Consider the following 11,974-nt stretch of genomic DNA (forward strand, 5'->3'; position numbering starts at 1 on the left):
AATATAAGGATTTGACTTTTATAAAGAAAGGAAGTGAACTTTAGAGGATAAAGTGCATTTATAATTGTTGATTATAAAATCGATTAAGAATTATGATATAATAAATTCTTACAAAATAAAACTTAAAATTAAATATAATATTGATCATTGATTTTTTAATCAATGGTTATTATTGCATTTTATTCTCTAGAGTACAATTCCTTTACTTTAGAGTAGGTAGATCCTAAATTTAGCCTTTTTTTTTAATGGTTTCTTGTTTATCCATTTTCATTTTTATCCTAAATTTAATCCTTATTTTCATTTTTAATAAGACTAAGAGTCTCTCTCTAAATCACGTTTAACATTATCAATCTCATGTTCGACATCACCAAGATAAATAACCTTTACCTTACCCATGATTGACGCTATTCAACCCACATTTGGCATTATCAAGGCAAAGAGTCACTCACTTGATCACACTCAATACCACTCATTATGTGCCTTGCATTACTAAGTCAAAAAACTCCTAATATAATGCTTAGTGCCTTTTAACCCTCGTCCAATATAGCTAAGTCAAAGAGCTTTTAACTAAATCAGGTTCGACACTACTCAACTTGTGTATGCATTAATGAGGCTAGAGCCTCTAACTTGCATCATGCTTGGTGTCATGAAGTTGCACCTAACACAAAGATGATTTATGTACTTCTTAGAACCACAATTTAGATTAAACCACCTAAAATCCTTTTCTAATCCAATATGCAACTCACCAAACAACACAATATAATATAAGCAACTCAAATGTCTAGAAAAATTCAACATGTAACCAACAAGAATTCACAAATCACTAACTTCCTCTCACTTACCAAAAACAACAAAAGAATCAAAACACCAAGGCTTCCATCTCTTCGTTCAACAACATAGCCACAATTTGATGAATTAAGGTAATCTACAACTCATGCAACACAATATCAATTTTACAAGCTTCCTTTATCTCAATTGCTCTTAAAAACAAGGAAAAAGAGAATAAACTCTAAACTCTCGCATGACTACTTCTCTTTCTAATTCTCAATTCCTCAGTTTCGAATCTAAATATAACAACTCAATCTAAGCTTTAAGGAAGGATTAGTTTTGAATCTCAACATAGCAACTCAATCTAAGCTTCAAGGAAGGATGATAGCTCTACTATAGAGTTAGAAGGAAGTAGGATCACTAATAGCTTTAATGTTTATCTCTCTAACTTCTTTCTAAAAAAATTTAAAAAAATGAACTTGTAAAGTTTAAATCTTAAAAAAATCTTAGATACCTTTTTCTTAACTTGGTCAATTTTGACATCAACTCAAAACAACTATGTAACAACTAAACTTTTTAGGATTCTTTAATCCTAAAAGTTTTATAGATTAAACCAACATATCAACAATTATTCAATTAAATAACAAAATTTACAATACAATGTTACATAGGATTCACCATAGAATTGTAAAAATAAAATTAATTTAACAGTAAATGTTAATAGTCCACCATAAACCACCTAATTCCCTTCCCCACCCTAGCCTCCATGGTACTTGCAACCTTTTTACAAATTATGAATAATTAAAAGTTAATTTTCATAACACCAATTTATTTTATACATTTGTCCTGCACTTCAAATTTGTAGGCCTATAGAGGTCATGCAGAAATACTCACCCCTTTGTAAGCCTGGATAGGCCACATAGAAATACTAATCAATCAACAGGAACCGCCAATCCTTGTTCAGCTTAGAGAGGTTGAGCTCAAGGAATACTCAAACCTTCAATAAGCTTGGAGAGGTCGCATAGAAATACTCAATGGTCAGCAAGAATCACTAATCCTTGTGCAGCTTGGAGAGGTTGAGCTCAAGGAATACTCAACTTTATAGGCCCAGAGAGGTTGCATAGAAATACTTAACATCCTGAGTGATCTTGGAGAAGATCGATAAAGATGAACTCAATTGCTCAAGCTGCAGGATAATAGTCGATCTTGTAGAGCAACAACATCTACACCTAACCTAAAGAGGTTGCACATAATAATACTCAACCTTCAGAGACCTATTTATGTATGTAGCAGTCAAAATACAATCTCCCCAAAAATCTATTGGCACTTTGGACTGAAGCATCAAGGATCATGCCACATTTAAAAGATGTTGATGTTTCCTCTCAGCTACTGAATCCTGATATGGTGTGTAAGGACATGAAAACTGATGCAATGTTCCTTCATTAGCTAAAAAACCAATTAATAAAAATTCCTTGGCATTATCACTCCTCAAACATTTTATAGATTATCAAACTGAGTTTTAACAAGTTTGAAAAAAATTTGTATACAAACAGAAGTTTGATCTTTGGATTTCAAGAGAAAAATCCTTGTAAATCTACTATGATCATCAACAAAAGTGAGAAAGAACTTGTGATTGTCATAAGTGGCAATATGAAAAAGTCCCCAAATGTCACAATGATCTAAGTCAAAACAATCATCAGCCAAGTTGTTATTGTTATGAAAAGGAAGGCATTTTTGCTTAGCTAAAAGACATATACAACAATCTTTGCATGAAAAATTACTAGGCAAGTGCAAACTCTTATTAGCATGAATCATTCTTAGTACATCATCAAATAAATGGCCTAATTTGTAGTACCATTTGTTTACAGTAGTAGTCGTATCAATGTTATTACTAATAGTTGCAACAATATGATTTGGTGAATGCAAAAAACAAAAAAAAACTAGAAGACTTAATGTTTGGAATTTTGAGAATGTAGAGGCCATCTAGGATGTTACCATTGCCAATCAGCCTTGAATCCTAGTGATCCTGTATGGCAAAAGAAGAATGATCAAAAAGAATATTGTTCCTAGTAAACTGAGTTAGGGAAATTACGAATATAAGATTGACTTTAAAGTCTAGTATAAACAAGACTTTGTGGAGAATGAAATTGTTACTCAATTTAATAGTGTCAATGGCTTTTACTTTAATAGCACTTCCAATGGGAAGGTAAACAAATTGATGGTCTAATTTGCTATAGCAAACACAATTATCCATAGAACATGTAATATGTGTAATAACCCCAGAGTCTACTATCTAGAGTGAGGAATTTCCTTTGTTTGGATATGTAGTGAAGGCCAAGTTCTTGAAAAAAGAAAAACTCAACTTACCATTTTTTGGTGAGTTTAAGGAGTTATACTACTATAATATTCCAGTAGGTGCAACCTGACTTTGAAAAAGGTTTAGAAGGTGATCATATTGAGCCTTTGTCAACTGCATTGGGTTATCTCCTGTGTTGGAATCATTTGAATTAGTGACGATTTACATTTGGAGTGGATTTTTTGTAACTTGCAGGATATCTATGCTTCTTATAAAATTTGTTTTCTTTATGGCCAAGCATTTTACAGTAGATGCATTTGGGTCTTTCCTTTTTGTTTGATCCAGATTGCTAAGATTTAGAGTTGGACTGAGGAACAACAAAAACAACTAGTGATGGTTGTTGTGTGGGAATGCCAACTTCTTGTCTTTTCTCTTATTGAACCACAAGGTAAAAAACTTGATTTATTGAAGGAATAGGATCCATTAGCAAGATCTAGCCACTAATCTAAGAATAGTTTTTATTGAGACCTATTAAAAAATACATCACATGCTCAGAATGAAGGTACTCAAGCAAAGACTTCACTCCCTCACATGTGTAAGAGTAAGGTGGTTGAAAATCACTCAATTCTTCCCAAAGACTCTTGATCTTGGAAAAATATTGGTTGACAGACATTGAACCTTGATTGCAAGAAAAGATTGTTTTCTTCAATTAGAAAACTTGAGGCCTATTTTTTTGCCTATACCAAGAGTTTAAATCTTCCCACAAGATCGCGGCTGTGGAGGAGTAAATGACACTCGTAGCAATGTCTTTGTTGACTGGATTGAGAAGCCAAGATCTTATGATGCTATCATTTCTTTTCCACAAAGAAAGTTTAGTTGGATTAGTTGGCTTTAGGATTGAACCATCAGCAAATCCCATCTTGTTCTTGGATTCAAGTGCGATAGCAACACTTCTCCAAGAACCGAAGTTGTCACTGTTCAAAGGTGTGGACACAGGGCTTTGACTTGGATGATAAACATGGTGAATGAAAAGAGGATCATGTTGATCAATTTGAATTGGAGAAGCATCAACCATGGTGATCGCAAGAAAAAAATTGGAAGCAAAGTATGCGAAAGGGGATCAAAAATCTTCTAATGTGACACCCTCTATCCCGCATACCATAACACATAATATAAGCAAATATAAAATAAAAGAGTAAATAAAATCATTTGTATTTAAATCAACACCTCAAGTAACATGTGGGTAAAAAGGTTCACATTCATAAACGTAAATTATAACTCAAATGCGAAAATTACAAATAAATAAAATTAATTTTTTACAAAATGAAATAATAGAAATAAAGTCCTAAACTAGTCTTATTTATGCCCTGATGTCACATGCCCTATCAGAGCATTCCCAATATGGAAGCCTAAGCTTTATCACCAACATCCTCATGCTAATGATTATTTGCAAACATAATTAGAAACATATACCAATCAGACAAAGGAGTGAGAAACCTCTCACTCGATTTCAGGTGTAAAAACAATTGTCAGATAACACACACACACATAAAGCAATCACAAACAAGGCACACATACAAGCCATACAGAAAATAGTAACACATGCACAATCGCTTATCATGTAATGATCCCATGGACTCGACTCATAAATGCAAGCATGTGGCACCAACCACATATCTCATCACATATCATGCGGTATCACTACTACAAGATGCATATTCTACATCGGTTCTCTAAAGTAACCTACATCGGTTCTAAAACTGATGTAGAATAGAGCGATGTAAAAAATGTATACATTTTTACATTGGTTCTGAAAAACTGATGTAGATTTAAGCATAAATCTACATCGGTTCTCCTGAGAACCGATGTAGATTGCATTTTTTTTATAAAAAAAAATGCTTGTTTTTGGATTCTTTTTTTTCTATATATAATGGACAAATATTGCAACTTCCACCCATCTCTTCACAACAACAACATTCCATGTTGCCACACACAAGTGCAGTGGTCTGCCACACCAGAGTAAAAACGTATGATGAATTGATTATATATACAGGTGAAACAAAAAATCAATTTAACATGAATGAAATAATTAACAATATCTATAGATTAATTATATAGAAGATAACACACTAAAAGAATTTCCTTTATCGTAATTGTGGACCAGAACCAAATAGCTACCAAATGTTTACTTTCTTAGAACCCAAAAATAATTCTTCAAAATAATAATTAGCTCATAAAACCATATACAGGTGCAGATAAGATAGGCCCTAGGCCCTGATAACTATTAACTAGCTATCTAAAATGAGGAATAACATTAGACAAAAGAACCAGAATAAACACAAAATGAAGTATAAATGGACCAAGATCTAAATCTTGCAATCTTTATTGTTCACAACAAAAGAACCAACAGGATGCAATAATAATTTTTTTTCCATATGAATATATGATGGAGAGAAACAGTAACCTTAAGCTACATGAAATAATGAAATACCAAGGATAAATAATATCTCAACATTATAATATAAATGATAAATGATATCAACAAGAGAAAAAAATATTATTGATAAAGGTCAATATCTTCAACATTGACTAAAGCACCATTGATAGCCATTAAAGACTTGCTAGGTGGAATCATCCGCTGATTTGCCATTATTTCATCTCGAACAGAGTGATCAAGCTGTTGCACATCATAGTTCCATAAGAACAATACATGATTACTTGGGTGGAAAGTGTCTTATGTTTAAGCATCCAAAAAAAGTAACAAAATTATTTACCTTCATGTGAGGCAAAGAAGAAACTATGTTAGGGAAATTTTAATTGATATCATGCATTGACTGCAGAGGATCAGAGGCATAGACTGTTCTCTGTACAGTTTGGTGCCCTAAATCTGTTACCATTAAAATATATATCACATCACAGTTTATTAAACCCAACTAAAATGCTAATGGTACTAAACGTCCAACTAAATGCTTCTTCAATATTATTGATAAATTTTTCAGAACAGAGCACATAATAATGGTTTCCTTGTTGATTTATCACAAAGTTTATTATATTCATCAGATTTAGAGCAATGCATATTAGACAATGCAGTTTTGGTCACTAGGTGTTTACCTTCAGTTTTTTTTTTTTTTTAAGGTTTGAGTAATGACAATCAGTTGACAGTGGCACACCGAATTAGACTAAGAAAATACTTGTACAACCAAAGGTGGTCAAACTTCTCGGTCTTACACTGTACTAGAGTTCTTTGTCGGTCAAATGCTAAAGACAAGACATTTTGAGGGTGAAGTGAGTATTTGCAAGTGATCAAATAAAGATCCTGATAACAAGTGACATAATAGACTAGATAAAAATTACAATGACACATAAATGTGTATGAACTTAACTCAACTTTACATAAAGGATGAAAATAACTCCAACTTATATACTATATCTCAGCCATATCACTTCAGTTGTGGATTTGGATCTAGGATTCTTTATGATATAAAACGGTTGTATAATAGTTTGTTGCAACATAAAGTAAGTAAGCAACTACAATGTGAGTGTTTGATGTTTAGCTCTTACCAGGCACATCAATGGTTGTAGAATGATACCTGCAGAACTCTTCTCTACCCTTGGGCGCGCGATTTCTAATAGAAACAACAAAAGCTGAACCACGCGTATAGCCACCCACAAATGCTTCTGGAAACACCACAAGCTAGGATCCATAGCCCGCAACTTCATCCAAGAACCTCTTAGCTTTATCTGTACACAAAGTGACAAAACCATCATCACCAATCAATAGAGACACTTACCCTAGATGGATTTTTGAAGGCGAAAAGAGAAAAAGAAGAGAAAATTGAGAGCATAGGGGAAAAGGGTAAGTGGAGAAAAGAGAAAGGTAGAAAATTGGACCTAAAGTGGCTGGAGTGTCGTGGAAGATGGTGGAGGCTTGAACAACGGTGGCTCGAACAGTGGGGGCGTTGAAATCGGAACCCATGTCAACCTCAGCGAACAGAGGCCCCTTGTTCATGGTTGGGTTTGTTGTTACGAGTGCCATGTCTTTCGCAACTTCACTCTCCTCTGACCTTGATGGCCTTTCTGACCTCTTCAACAGAGGAAACAGCTACGCCTCTTAGAATGTTGATTCCGTGTTTGTTCATCAATTCGGCGCCTTGGTTTCCATAATCAACACTCGTCAATCAACCAAAATCAAAAGAGTTTCGACAAATAAACATCCACAGTTCCACAAAATATACATTCAAGGAACTCCATATTCATCATCCACAAAAATGATTTATTATTATTATTATTAAAAAGAGATACACGAACGGAAGAGTGAAATGAATCAACAGATTCCGTAGAAATTGGAATCGATTCGTAAATTGCAATGATAAGAACAAGAGTGGGGAACGCAGAGAGACCTGGTACTCATTGATGTTGAGGCGGCGGAGCTGGTTGTGCTGCCACTTTCCAACGATGGAGAGGGAGCGAGAGACGAGCTTGTTGAGCAATCCTCTCACCATAGTTGTTAAGGATTTGGAGATTGGAGAGTGACGCTATCTGAATGAATTTTGAATCGATTCTACGATGCGAACCTATCTCTGCCTTTAAACTCCTTCAATTCGACATTCAAACACTGTGCAGCCTAAGGCAGGAGCGAAGACCAGACCCTAGAAACACCCCTATAATGGGAAGCGGTGCGGGCGTCGTCAGGGCTTAACTTCTCGCCTCTCTTAAGGGTCTTGACTTGGCCCATGACGAGGTTCGTGTCGGCGCCCTTCACCACCATGCCTGAGGGTGAGAACGATTGGGGCTAGGGTTAGGGGCTTTGCGTCGTGACCGTGAAAACAATCGTGGGAGCGAAAAACAGAGATTAGGGTCTCAATTCTACATCGGTTGTAACGAAAACCGATGTAGAACAATTCCTAGATTTCATTACTACATCGGTTATTCATAAACCCGATGTAAAATTTCTCATATTTACATCATTTCTCCTCTCAACCGATATAAATATGTTTGTATTTTCTATTTATTTACAAGTTTGCCACCGCATTTATAATTTACATCGATTCTACTAGAACCAATGTAAATATGGCGATGTTAAAGAGTGTTTTTGTAGTAGTGTATGCTACTGAAGCAACATAACTAGAGTAGTGTAGGAGTACATGCAGGGCCCAACCCATGCACTCTCAACTAGAAGGATGTACTACTAGGGTCTCATCAGGATAGTGAACCCGCGCGTAAGATATGTCACATGCACACAAACGGGTAGAATTAGGTCTTCCAAATTGCGTTATCCCTTATGACTCCTCCAAGATGTTTCACAAGGAAAGCTTTCCTTGATGATGTACTCCATATCCTACCCCATCACATAAAATATGGTCACATTCACAATGTCAAGGACTCTTCACTTTACTTGTCACGATATTTCATGTCTTATCTCATTTCATCACGTTTAACATTCTCATAGTCATAATCATATGGTCACATACAATTAGTTCTCAAATTCATAGTATTCACAACAACACATACTTCACATTAGATCAGTAGTTATACATTACACAATCAATTAACCATTTATAAGCATATAAAACATGTAAAACATCAATTGGGGTCACACCTGACACGTCCCAACTAATGCTCAATGAATTAAATATGGCACAAAAAAGCAGAGCAGCAAGCCTGACACACCCAGAGCGCGCTCAGCGAATTTAATGGAATGCCTAAAGTGGGGAAACTCACCCAACGCAGCTTCACACGTGCCCGGCTAGACTTCCTATGCCTGAGCAACTTTGCTATGCCCGGTTCAACTTTCCTACTCCTGATACGAAGAACCGCACCCCTGGCACCCCAATGCGAACCTACAAAACTAGACTTTACAATCACGCGATTTTTCACATATAAGCACATATTTACACAATTTATTCAGTACAAATACTTCAAAGAACGTCCAAAACACAAATCCATACTGAATTTCACATTAAATACCTTAATTCTTTTCAAATGATCATGTCCCTAATTATTTCTCATAGGGTTTCCTAAAGGAACCTATAAACCATTCTAATCTATATCAAAACATATCCAATTTCAAAATTAAACACACATTCATGCTCAACATTCATCAAGGAACACAACTGAAGCACCAAACATTCAAACTGTGACACCCTTACTACCCCAACACATATATTGTAATAATGTCAATAAACTAAGGAAATAAATTTTTCAACATTGGTAAAAGGGTTCACATAAAAATCTTTACAAATGTTCTTCAATATCCAAAAATGAATAAAAATTGAAAAATAAAACATAAGAGTTTACAAATAAGTACAACTCTAAATCCATATAAAAATTCCATGTCCTAGAAATTCTCTGGCCCGATGTCACAACATCAGAGCATACCCATAATTCAACTGTTGGAATTCTAGATGCCGCTCATAGCCGGATCTTCCTCACCTAAAACATCCACAAATTATACGGTGAGAAAAGAAAACATCTATATGTAAAGCACACAAGAAAAATCCACAACATCGTCTCATCATAACTCATTACTTAATGGAATATTTACAAGCATTTTTATATATCCTAATTCTATTAATCATGCATCATTCACATCACAATTCACAATCACACCAATCCATCACAAATCTTGCAATTAACACTAGGTCAAGGTCATGCCTGTAGCATCTCTTGCCTAAGGTCGTGCCACCCCCGACATAAGTATTAATTGCCTCAAACATCTCACATTATGCCAAGGTCACGCCTGTAGCATCTCTTTCCCACGGTCGTGCCACCCCTAACATAAGCATGAGAAATCACACATCCTACACTATGTCGAGGTCACGCCTGTAGCATCTCTTGCCCAAGGTCGTGCCACCCCCGACATAAGTGTGAGGAATCACAATCACATCACATTCACATTCCACACAACATACACAAAATAGATAAGTCCACACAAAGTAGTGGTTCACATACTCCTCAAGCAATTCACCATGAATCCACATTTAGATCATCAACTTTTACCATATAATATAACAATAACATTTATAAATTAATATAATACTCAATTGAATCACCAATTTAATAGAATCTTAACTCAACTAGTAAAACCTCCAATTTTTCCAAAACCTAACTCATAGACACTTTTCTACAATTTCGCTCTCTCCCCCATATCATTATTTTTACAAATTAATCATATATTCATAATCCTAAATGTCGCCACCGGCCCGAAACGGGCTTTCGGCATTCGCGAAGGATGGTTGGACTCTTTTATTTCTTTAAAAATATGGATTGCTAGAATGACTTATTCTCAAACTGAGACCTCGTCAAACGAGCAATTTTATTAAAAGGCTCACCAATCCATGTTAATCCCAAGCGGGACCCTCCATGGATTAGCGGTTTTCATAAAAAGGAAGGGTTCATGGAGTCGCCACCAATGTTTTACTCAAAACATTGGAAAAAGAGATTTAAGGCAATCGATTCAAAAATCGACTTCGGCCATTACAACCAGAGTCGGGTAAGGGAGTCGGTTACGCGTGGGGAAGGTGTTAGCACCCCACAGCGCCCCTTTCGGGTTCCCTATGACAGATTATTTAAAAATAATAGTGCGAAATTACTAAATTACCCCTATTTATTCTAAGCAATTATGAATTAACTATCTACATGATGACAGTTTAAATATGTACACACAGAAAGCGATAAAAGAAGGGACTTTTAAAGAGATAAACCTTTGAAGCGTGCTTTCTTATATATCTTGACAGAAATTGGGAAGCGTTTTGGCGTTCCCTCCCTCTACAAGACCGCTCGCTCCCTCCTATCAAATTTTAACTATGGAAATCCGGAGGATTTCCTTTCGACTAGGTTCGAGACTCAAGCAAATGGCTCGTGACTCAAGAACTTCGTCGGATCAACTCTCCGAGTGATTTCTAGGCGGAGCACTGCTCAAAAAAACTCAGAATACTCAAGGAGAGGGTTAAAACTCAGTCCAAAAAAGTCCCCAATGACGTCCAAATGACGTCTTATTTATAGGGAACAGGCGCAATACGGGCCCTGGAGTCAATACGGTCCGTATTGAAGTTTTGAACTTCAATACGGCCGTATTGAGTTCAATGCGGCCGTATTGAAGTTCAGAAACTTCAATACGGCCGTATTGAGTTCAGTGCGGCCGTATTGAAGTTCAGAAACTTCAATACGGCCGTATTGAGTTCAGTGCGGCCGTATTGTAGTTCAAAATGTTCAATACGGCCGTACTGAACTTTTGGGAGGTCGTATTGGGCTTCATTCCCTCCACTTCCTTATTTTAAGCTACTCTAAGACTTCTAAACCTATGAATAATCATCCTAGGGTCTTCCAGGGTCTTCCAGGAGTCCTTCCGGCTGACTTTCCTTTGGTCTTCGAGAGTCTTCGAGTCTTATTTCCGACCCGGACAATTTTAGGGGTCTACAACTGCCCCCCCTTTACTTAGTCGGACGGCCTTTTGGTGTACCGGCTGACAAGTAAAGGAGTTGACCCAATTGTCCGGGTGATGTGCCAACCTTCTGACTTGTAGCGTCTTCCGGTGGAAAATTGTTGAGTATCCTCTCCAGGTTGTTGCATACCTCGGCGCTTCTGACAACCTCGGTAGCTAAGTTTACCCTCTCCAGGGTCAACTTCACTCGACGCCCGAGCCAGAAGTTGAACACCAATGTGCCTCTGACGACGCTGATGGTTGAGTACTGTCTCTCCAGACCTTGAGTATCGTCTCTCCAGGCCTTGAGTACCGTCTCTCCAGACTTTGAGTACCGTCTCTCCAGACTTTGTTTGAGTACCGTCTCTCCAGACTTTGTTTGAGTACCGTCTCTCCAGACCTTGTTTGAGTACCGTCTCTCCAGACCTTGTTTGAGTACCGTCTCTCCAGACCTTGTTTGAGTACCGTCTCTCCAGACCTTGAGTACC

The 11,974-nt window shown here is 36.6% G+C and overlaps 1 long non-coding RNA gene across 1 annotated transcript; it reads right to left on the reverse strand.

Moving 5' to 3' along the window:
• Window positions 1-324: 324 nt before the first annotated feature.
• Window positions 325-7,437, reverse strand: LOC109803754 (uncharacterized). Its single transcript, XR_014432171.1, has 3 exons — window positions 6,956-7,437; window positions 5,839-6,805; window positions 325-5,741 (listed from the first exon to the last, which is right to left on the reverse strand). It is a non-coding gene; the product is annotated as an uncharacterized LOC109803754 (long non-coding RNA).
• Between the last annotated feature and the right edge of the window lie 4,537 nt (window positions 7,438-11,974).

This window comes from Cajanus cajan, chromosome 3 (assembly GCF_000230855.2).
Source record: "Cajanus cajan strain Asha chromosome 3, NIPB_CcT2T_4, whole genome shotgun sequence".
Classification (NCBI taxonomy): domain Eukaryota; kingdom Viridiplantae; phylum Streptophyta; class Magnoliopsida; order Fabales; family Fabaceae; genus Cajanus; species Cajanus cajan.